At 42.0% G+C, this 9,311-nt stretch overlaps 1 non-coding gene across 1 annotated transcript; it reads left to right on the top strand.

The window, feature by feature from the left end:
* The first annotated feature begins 348 nt into the window (after positions 1 to 348).
* On the top strand, positions 349 to 420 carry TRNAQ-CUG (transfer RNA glutamine (anticodon CUG)). Its single transcript has one exon. It is a non-coding gene; the product is annotated as a tRNA-Gln (tRNA).
* Positions 421 to 9,311: the final 8,891 nt, after the last annotated feature.

The raw sequence follows: 9,311 nt of genomic DNA, 5'->3' as shown, positions 1-9,311 counted from the left end.
CTCCCTGCCGCTACGCCACTTCCGGCAGGCCCCAGCCCCTAAGGGGAAGTACTTCCGGGAGGTGGCGCTCCGCCCCTGTGCCCAGGAAGGGCGGTTTGCGGGAGCTTTGCGTCCGTCTTCAAATTCTGCCCCCTCCGAGACGCTTAGAGGGGAAACTGAGCTCTGGACTCCTAGCTCCTAGCGGCAGCTTGCCACCCTTTTAATGGCCTCTCCCTCGTTCCTCGCGCCGCTATGCGGGGAAGCGGGGTGTTGGGAAGAGCTTTAGCCCCGCTTGTTCGTGGTAGGTTTGTAGATGGGGGCGGGGTTGTGTAAGAATTAGAGAGCCCAAGGCGGCCCTTCTACTGTGGTGGTTCCATGGTGTAATGGTTAGCACTCTGGACTCTGAATCCAGCGATCCGAGTTCAAATCTCGGTGGAACCTGCGCTGTGCTGTTTTTTTCCTGACCACGTTTTTACTTCATTTACCTATTCACCAACTGGTTGTTTTATAATTGCGGTATATATGGCCTTGAACTATTGAACTAAGTAGGGAAAGAATTTCTCTAAACATAATCTTTGCCTACGGGAGTTCACAAATTTCCCCCCTTCGTTTCTGTAGTCACTGTCACCTGCGTGTCTCCTAAGGAGACTGTTCACTTCGCCTTCTTTTTAACTTGGGCTTTTCTGCCTCAAAGCTTACTTCCAAAGCTTCAATGCAACTCGATTCCTTTTGCTAGAATTTCAACCTCCAACTTCATTCAAGGACAGGCGCTTTTCCCTCCTTTTCTCTGGAAATCTCAAACTATCTCCAGATGTCATTTAGAGAACTTCGCCCACCCTCCTCATCAAGATTCATCAAGAACTTCTTGAGCCGTATTTGTCATCCTCTAAGCTAAACCCGTTTACATAATTATTTCATTAAACAAGCAGAGACCAGAGTGGCAATTTTCATTTTAGCAGAAATGTGGATACTAAGACTTAAGTGACTTCCCAAAGATCGTGCAGCAGGGCCCCCCTGTATTTGGTAAGAGCTTTGTTATTACCAAACGTTTTTCCCGTTTGCTGCCATACCCCCTACCACCTATATGCAAACCTTCAATTTAGACTTTGGGGCAAGGATACCTGTGGTGAGCAGAATAATGGCTCCCTGAAGATGTCCACTTCCCAATTCCTGGAAACTGTGAATAGGTTAAATTACATGGCAAAGGGGAATTAAGATTATAGATGGAATTAAAATTGCAAATTTCAACTGACTTCAAAATAGGAAGAGAGCCTACATTTTCCAGGTGAGCCCAATTTGTAACAGGGATCCTTACAAGTGGAAAAGTGATGTGGTGTGAGAAGAGCTCAATCAGCCCTTGTGGCTTTGAGGATGGAAGAAGGGGACCAGGAGCCCAGAAATTTACAGGCTTCTAGAAGATGGAAAAGGGAAGGAAATGGATTCTTCCCCATGGCCCCCAGATGGAATACAGCCTTGCAAACATCTCAATTTAGCCCAGTGAGACCACCATGCAGAATTCTGACCCACAGAACTATAATAAATTTGTGTTGTTTGAAGTCATCAAGTTTGTGGTAATTTGTTACAGCAGCAATAAGAAACTTATCCAGTGTCATTTTTAGTGCTTTCTGTGATAGTATAAGCAATAGAAGGTTTATCTAAGGTCTAGATACTGCCTTGTGCAAAGGTAAGTATTATCCACATTGGGGGAAACGCACCATATTCTCAAGCAGCTAAATATTACAGGTACCACAGATTATAAGACACAGTCCTAGCTCTACTCAGATGAGTAAACAAAAGGGGCCCAAGAAAAGGGGGATATCAATAACTAGGCAGTTGTGAAGATGTCATTAATGAGAGTTGTGGTGATAAGTGCCACAGTTCAGAGAGACTGAGATAATTAGGAAGGATTCCCTGGAGGAACTAGCATTGACCCCCTGAAGAAAAAAAGCAAGGAAGGAAACTCATTTTGAACAGTGGAGGAAATCAGATGCTAAAAAGCATGTTGAGCAAGGCCATTAATGCCAGAAGAATAATTATGAACTTTTCCGCTTAAGCTATTGTTTCTCAAAGTGTAGTCCTGAGAAGGTCAATAGTGTTACTTAGAAGAAGGATTGCATGGCCAAATAAATTGAGAAGAATTACACAGCCTCCTCCACTTTAGAAGTTCCCTTAGCACAGTGGCATTTTAAAGTCTAGGTATTTCACTCTGAAGAAAGCTTTTTTTCACTGTGTTAAACACAGAATTTCCCAGATTCACCAAGACCACAGACCTCTTTTTCCATGGAACACCTGTTAGCATCCCTCTGAACTCTTTGGGGGAATTCATAAAAGATTTGTGGACAGAGGGATTATTGAAGTCAACCTGGTCTTAGGAAAAGTAAGGTGTCTGTGGACTGCAGGATTGGGGTAAAGAAAGAGGTGTGAGGGGGCGCCTGGGTGTCTCAGTCAGTTAAGCCTCCGACTTCGCTCAGGTCATGATCTCGCGGGTCGTGATTTCGAGCCCTGAGCCCCGCATCAGGCTCTGTGCTGATAGCTTGGAGCCTGGAGCCTGTTTTGGATTCTGTGTCTCCCTCTCTCTCTAACCCTCCCCTGCTTGCTTCCTCTCTCTCTCTCTAATAAATAATAAACATTAAAAATTTAAAAAAAAGAGGTGTATCAGAAGGTTATTGCAATTAACCCGACACAAACTAATAGAAATGGAGTACATCTATTAGAATAGAGAAGAAAGAAAAACCAAAGGCTGTTATGGAAAAAACAGTGAATGGATCCCATGGACAAAGAAGAGAGGGTTTTATGTTCATGTTTTGTTTTGTTTTGTTTTGTTTTTTGCAGGAGGGGTAGTAATTGCTTGATGTGTCTGTTTTAATCGCTCAAGAAATATAAGAATTTAATGTAAATGACTTAAATAATACGGAAATATAAAGTAAATCTTTTTTTTAAGGATTCTATTTTTAAATAATCTCTACACCCGACATGGGGCTCAAACGTACAACCCCAAGATCAAGAGTCACATGCTCTGCCAACTGAGCCAGCCAGGCACCCCCCAGAAATATGGAGCAAACCTTTTAGGGCCTCCTCCACTTCAATAATTCCTCCAACCCCAGAGATAACTGCTACATTTTTTTTTTTTTTAGTATATATAAAATTAGGTTACGTGTACTGTTTTCCATCTTGAAAACTTCTTTCTTTCTTTCTTTCTTTCTTTCTTTCTTTTCCAGTCCATATAGATTTAACTCATGTGCTATATAGTTTTTACTTAGCAAGGATATACCATAGTTGGTACAACCATTCCTATTCTCTTACCAGTGGATATAGCAGATATTGAAGGTTCACTAAATTAAAACCCATTCCTAGGGGCGCCTGGGTGGCTCAGTAGGTTAAGCGGCCGACTTCGGCTCAGGTCATGATCTCACAGTCTGTAAGTTTGAGCCCTGCGTTGGGCTCTGTGCTGACAGCTCAGAGCCTGGAGCCTGTTCCAGATTCTGTGTCTCCCTCTCTCTGACCCTCCCCTGTTCATGCTCTGTCTCTCCCTGTCTCAAAAATAAATAAATATTAAAAAAAAAAAAAAACTATTCCTAAACCATTTCTTCCTTGCCTACTTCCCTAGAGACTAGGAAGTCAAATATTTATTTTCCCAGCTACTTTGCAATATTTTATACACTAGTATAAAAATATACTAACAGGGTGCCTGGGTGGCTCAGTCACTTAAGCGTCTGACTCTTGATTTCGGCACAGGTTGTGATCTCACAGTTTGTGAGTTTGAGCCCCACATCAAACTCTGTGCTGGCAGTGCGTAGCCTGCTTTGGATTCTCTCTCTGCCCCTCCCCTGCTTGCTCTCTCTCTCAAAATAAATTTTTAAAAAAATAAAAAACTTTGGGGTGAGTGGGTGGCTCAGTTGGTTAAGCATCTGACTTCGGCTCAGGTCATGGTCTCACAGTTCGTGAGTTCGAGTCCCACATCGGGCTCTGTGCTGATAGCTCAGAGCCTGGAGCCTGCTTTGGATTCTGTGTCTCCCTCTCTGTTCCTCCCCCTCTCACTCTCTCCTCTCTCTCAAAAATCAGTGAACATAAAAAAAAATTTAAAAATTAAAAACTTAAAAAAAAATACTAGCATGACTTTTAATTTTTGCCCATCTGGTTTGCTCAGTAATTTTCACTTCTCTGATAACCAGTTAGTGTAAATATTTTCTCCTATATATATTAGCCATTTATCTTTCTTCTGTGAATTGCCTGTCAATATCCTTTTGTTGGGTTATCTTTTCATATTGATGTAGAGGATCTCTTTATATATACTTACCTTTTAATCCTTTGCATGTTACATATGGCACAAATATTTTCTTCAAATCTATCACCTGACTTTTAATTTCATTAATGATGCTTTTTTTCCATACACCTCTTTTATGGCTCAGGGTATTACATGGTGCATAAGAAGGCTTCTCCACACCAAGATTATTTTAAAAAAATCTTTCCTTCAAATATTTTTATAATTTTTTTCTCCATCCAGCTTTCACTTATATTGTGGATGATGTGACATAAGACTCTACATTAATTCTTTCCAAATGGATAGCCAATTGTTTCCACATCATTGATTCGAACAGTCCATCTTTTCCCACTGATTCGAAATGCCTAGTTTATTATAAATGACGCTCCCACATACACATGAGTCTGTTCTTGAATCTTCACACCATACCTCTGGCAACTACAGAGGAACACTGCTCACGTGTCCCTTCAAGAGAGCCTGGTGTGAGAAGTGTTGTTGGCTGACAGTCTCTAGCTGCCACACCTCCAAGATCTACTATGATGTTTCCACTGAAACCACGCTCCCTCTGGACTGTTCCCCATGACTGAGCATGGCAGGGGTACTAGAGCTAGAACAGTTCTGTCTAAAATGAGGCTCTTCTAACAGGCAGTCTTTGGAGCTCGAGATTGGCCTGGCTGAGATTTTCTTAGAATTGTATTATAATCTGCGGCTCTTCCTACCCAATCCTCCTTTCTTCCCTCTCTCCTTGCATGGGTATTAGACCTAAATTGTGGTTTGAAGGCCCTACTTCTCCCTTGTGTCTTTCACAGACATTTCTCCCAAATGAATCTCTTACACATCTTTTTTTTTTTTAACGTTTATTTATTTTTGAGACAGAGAGAGACAGAGCATGAATGGGGGAGGGTCAGAGAGAGAGGGAGACACAGAATCTGAAACAGGCTCCAGGCTCTGAGCTGTCAGCACAGAGCCCGACGCGGGGCTCGAACCCACGGACCGTGAGATCATGACCTGAGCCGAAGTCGGACACTTAACCAACTGAGCCACCCAGGCGCCCCCTTTTTTTTTTTTTTTTAATGTTTATTTATTTTTGAAAGAGAGAGAGTGCAAGCAGGGGAGGGGCAGAGAGAGGGAGAGAAAGAATCTCCGCGCTGTCAGCGCAGGGCCCGATGAGGAGCTGGAACTCACCAGTTGTGAGATCATGACCTGAACTGAAACCAAGAGTCAGACCCTTAACCCACCGAGCCACCCAGGTGCCCCAAATCTCTTACACTTCTAATTCCAGAGGACCTGACCTGATACAGTCCAATAAGTCAAGTTTTCTATTCCTATGCCAATATCACACTGCTTTATGCTTTATTATATAGCTTTATGTCTATTTCGTTGTCTCATACGTGGTACTAAATGAGTAAATATTTGTGTAGTGCTCAGAATACTGCCCGACTGGCTTAGTTGGTTGAGTGTCTGACTCATAATTTCAGCTCAGGTCATGATTTCAGGGTCGTGGGATCCGACCCTGTGTCACACTGAGCTTGGAGCCTGCTTGAGATTCTCTCTCTCTCTCTGCCCCCTCCCCTACCCTCCCTCTCCCTCTTTCTCTAAAACAAAAAGAATAGTGCCTGACATCTAATAAGAACCACATGTATTTGATAAATAAAAACAAATACAAAAATTCCTTCTCACTGCTTTTTTCTTTCTAAACGCTGGCTATATTTAGGGACTTTTTCAGATGAACCTTGGAGTAAACTTCTTAAGTTCCAAAAATACCCATATTGGGGTATTGACTAGGATTGCATTACTAATCATTAAAAATATTTTTTTTTAGAAATGAAATATAGAGTTTGGACAAGATGTACAAAAATATGAGATTCTGCTTATGAAAATATAAAAAAGAGTCAAAGAGATCAGGTTTTGTTAAATATTTTTTAAATCTTTATTTATTGTTGAGAGAGAGAGAGAGACTCAGAGTGCAAGCAGGAGAGGAACAGAGAAAGGAGACACAGAATCTGAAGCAGGCTCCAGGCTCCGAGCCATCCAGCACAGAGCCTGACATGGGGCAAAACTCACGAACCGTGAGTTCATGGCCAGAGCTGAAGTCAGACACTTAAACGACTGAGACACTCTGGCTCCCCAAGATCAGGGGTTTAATATTGATTTGGAAGAATGATTAATAGGAGAAGGGAAGTGAGGGAAAAGGAAAACAGAAAAAAAGCAAAATGTTGACTTTAGTTTTAGGAATGTCCAATTTAGGGGCGCCTGGGTGGCGCAGTCGGTTAAGCGTCCGACTTCAGCCAGGTCACGATCTCGCGGTCTGTGAGTTCCAGCCCCGCGTCAGGCTCTGGGCTGATGGCTCAGAGCCTGGAGCCTGTTTCCGATTCTGTGTCTCCCTCTCTCTCTGCCCCTCCCCTGTTCATGCTCTGTCTCTCTCTGTCCCAAAAATAAATAAAAAACGTTGAAAAAAAAAAAAAAAAGGAATGTCCAATTTAAACAGCTGGTAGGAAAACCAAAAGAAAATATCCAGTAAAAAGCCTAGAAATATAGATATGAAATGTCTCTAAAAATTTTTTTTCTTATTTGATTGTTAATATTTATATATTTTAAGGGGAAGTGGCACTTGGCAGAGAGAGAGAGAGAGAGAGAGAGAATTCTAAGCAGGCTCTGTGCTGAGCAGAGGCTCCATCTCACGACTGTGAGATCATGACCTGAGTTGAAATCAAGAGGCAGACGTTTAACTTACTGAGCCACCCATGTGCCCCAACTGTTGTTCTTATTTTTTTTATTAATTTTTTTAAATTTACATCCAAATTAGCATATAGTGCAACAATGATTTCAGGAGTAGATTCCTTAATGCCCCTTACCCATTTAGCCCATCCCCCCCCCACAACGCTTCCAGTAACCCTCTGTTTGTTCTCCATATTTATGAGTCTCTTCTGTTTTGTCCCCCTCCCTGTTTTTATATTATTTTTGCTTCCCTTTCCTTATGTTCATCTGTTTTGTCTCTTAAAGTCCTCATATGAAGTCATATGATTTTTGTCTTTCTCTAATTTCTCTTAGCATAATACCCTCCAGTTCCACCCATGTAGTTGCAAATGGCAAGATTTCATTCTTTTTGATTGCCGAGTAATACTCCATTGTGTGTGGTGTGTGTGTGTGTGTGTGTGTGTGTGTGGTGTGTGTGGTGTGTGTGTGTATACACCACATCTTTATCCACTCACCCATCGATGGACATTTGGGCTCTTTCCATACTTTGGCTATTGTTGATAGTGCTGCTATAAACATGGGGGTGCACGTGTCCCTTCGAAACAGCACACCTGTATCCCTTGGATAAATACCTAGTAGTGTGATTGCTGGGTCGTAGGGTAGTTCTATTTTTAGTTTTTTCAGGAACCTCCATACTGTTTTCTTTTTTTTTTTCAATATATGAAATCTATTGTCAAATTGGTTTCCATACAACACCCAGTGCTCATCCCAAAAGGTGCCCTCCTCAATACCCATCACCCACCCTCCACTCCCTCCCACCCCCATCAACCCTCAGTTTGTTCTCAGTTTTTAAGAGTCTTTTATGCTTTGGCTCTCTCCCACTCTAACCTCTTTTTTTTTTTCTCCATACTGTTTTCCAGAGTGGCTGCATCAGCTTGCATTTCCCCCCCAATTTTTAAATTTATTTAATGTTTTTATTTATTTTGAGAGAGAGAGGGAGAGAGAGACAGGGTGCGAGCAGAGGACGGGCAGAAAAAGAGGGAGACACAGAATCTGAAGCAGCCTCCAGGCTCTAAGCTGTCAGCATAGAGCCTGATGCGGGGCTTGAACTCATGAGCCAGGAGATGATGACCTGAGCTGAAGTTGGATGCTCAACCGACTGGGCCACCCAGGTGCCCCCAGATTTGAAATGTCTTAATGAAGGAAGCAAGATCTGGAATATATGCCATCCTCCACCACCTGGGAGGCAACTTTACATGGTTACTGAAAACAGAGTGGGGACTGATAGGTCTGTGTTTAAACTTGCACTCAGCCATTCACTTGCTGTAACACCTTTAATAATTCACCTAACCCTGCTGAAGCTCAGTTCCTTATCTGCAAAATGAGGACAAACATGAAGATTAAAATGATGTATGTATCGCTCTTGGCACCATGCCTGGAGTGCACAACTGTGCACCACCCGGCATCTAGGGAATGGAGACCAGGAATGCTGCTAAACATCCCGCAATACACCAGACAGCTCCCCCACAACCGAGAATTATCTGGCCCAACATATCACTAGTGCCAAGGTTGAGAACCATGAGTTAATAGCAAAGACTAGCTAGAGGCCCGGCCAGGGCCTATGGTGTGAAAAGGGCAGGATACCATGAACATCGCATCTCCATCCTTGCTTGTTTTGGAAAGGCTGAGCATACTCCCCAGGTCTCAGGAAAAGTGCCCAGAACACACATACTTCCCTCCAGTATCTCACAAAATACTGAGATCCCACAGTATCCCTCAGGATCCCACAGGATCCTTCAGTATCCCACAAAATAGTCACAAAATCCCCTGGGTGGAGCCCAGGGATCCACTAGCCTGACACAAAATACTTCCATACATGGTGCTATTTGTTAAGGAAACACAGTGTTGTATTTCTTGATCCAAAAGGATTTTTATAGTGTCATTCACTTCATAACGATGTGTTAAACTCTACATATCAATTTCATGCTCCTTTTTGTAATGCTGACTTTATTTCACAATAAGAATTTTTTGAGAGAAAAAAGTAAACAGACCTTATGACGTGGTGAGATTTGGTTTGGGGGCTTTTTATGTTTTCTATTGAGTATATTGTAAGGTAACAAATCATACACAAGAAAAGAAACTCTCAACCTTGATTATCTGATGACAGTCACTAAAACACCAACTACTCTTAAAGAAAGAAATGGTAAAATAAATGTATGTGTAAATATATTTAAGTCATAAACATACATGTTTAAAATAAATGTATATTATAACTTATTATTTATGCCAAAATGCTATGTAGTTCAACTATAGATATTTTTTTCCAGATTATGAAATCTGAATCACAATAACCTCTGAGTTTTTTTTTAAGTTT

The sequence above is a fragment of the Panthera uncia genome (assembly GCF_023721935.1).
Source record: "Panthera uncia isolate 11264 chromosome B3 unlocalized genomic scaffold, Puncia_PCG_1.0 HiC_scaffold_1, whole genome shotgun sequence".
Taxonomy (NCBI): Eukaryota; Metazoa; Chordata; class Mammalia; order Carnivora; family Felidae; genus Panthera; species Panthera uncia.
Note: the sequence above shows the minus strand (reverse complement) of the source record. Positions and strands in the feature narration are given on the sequence as shown.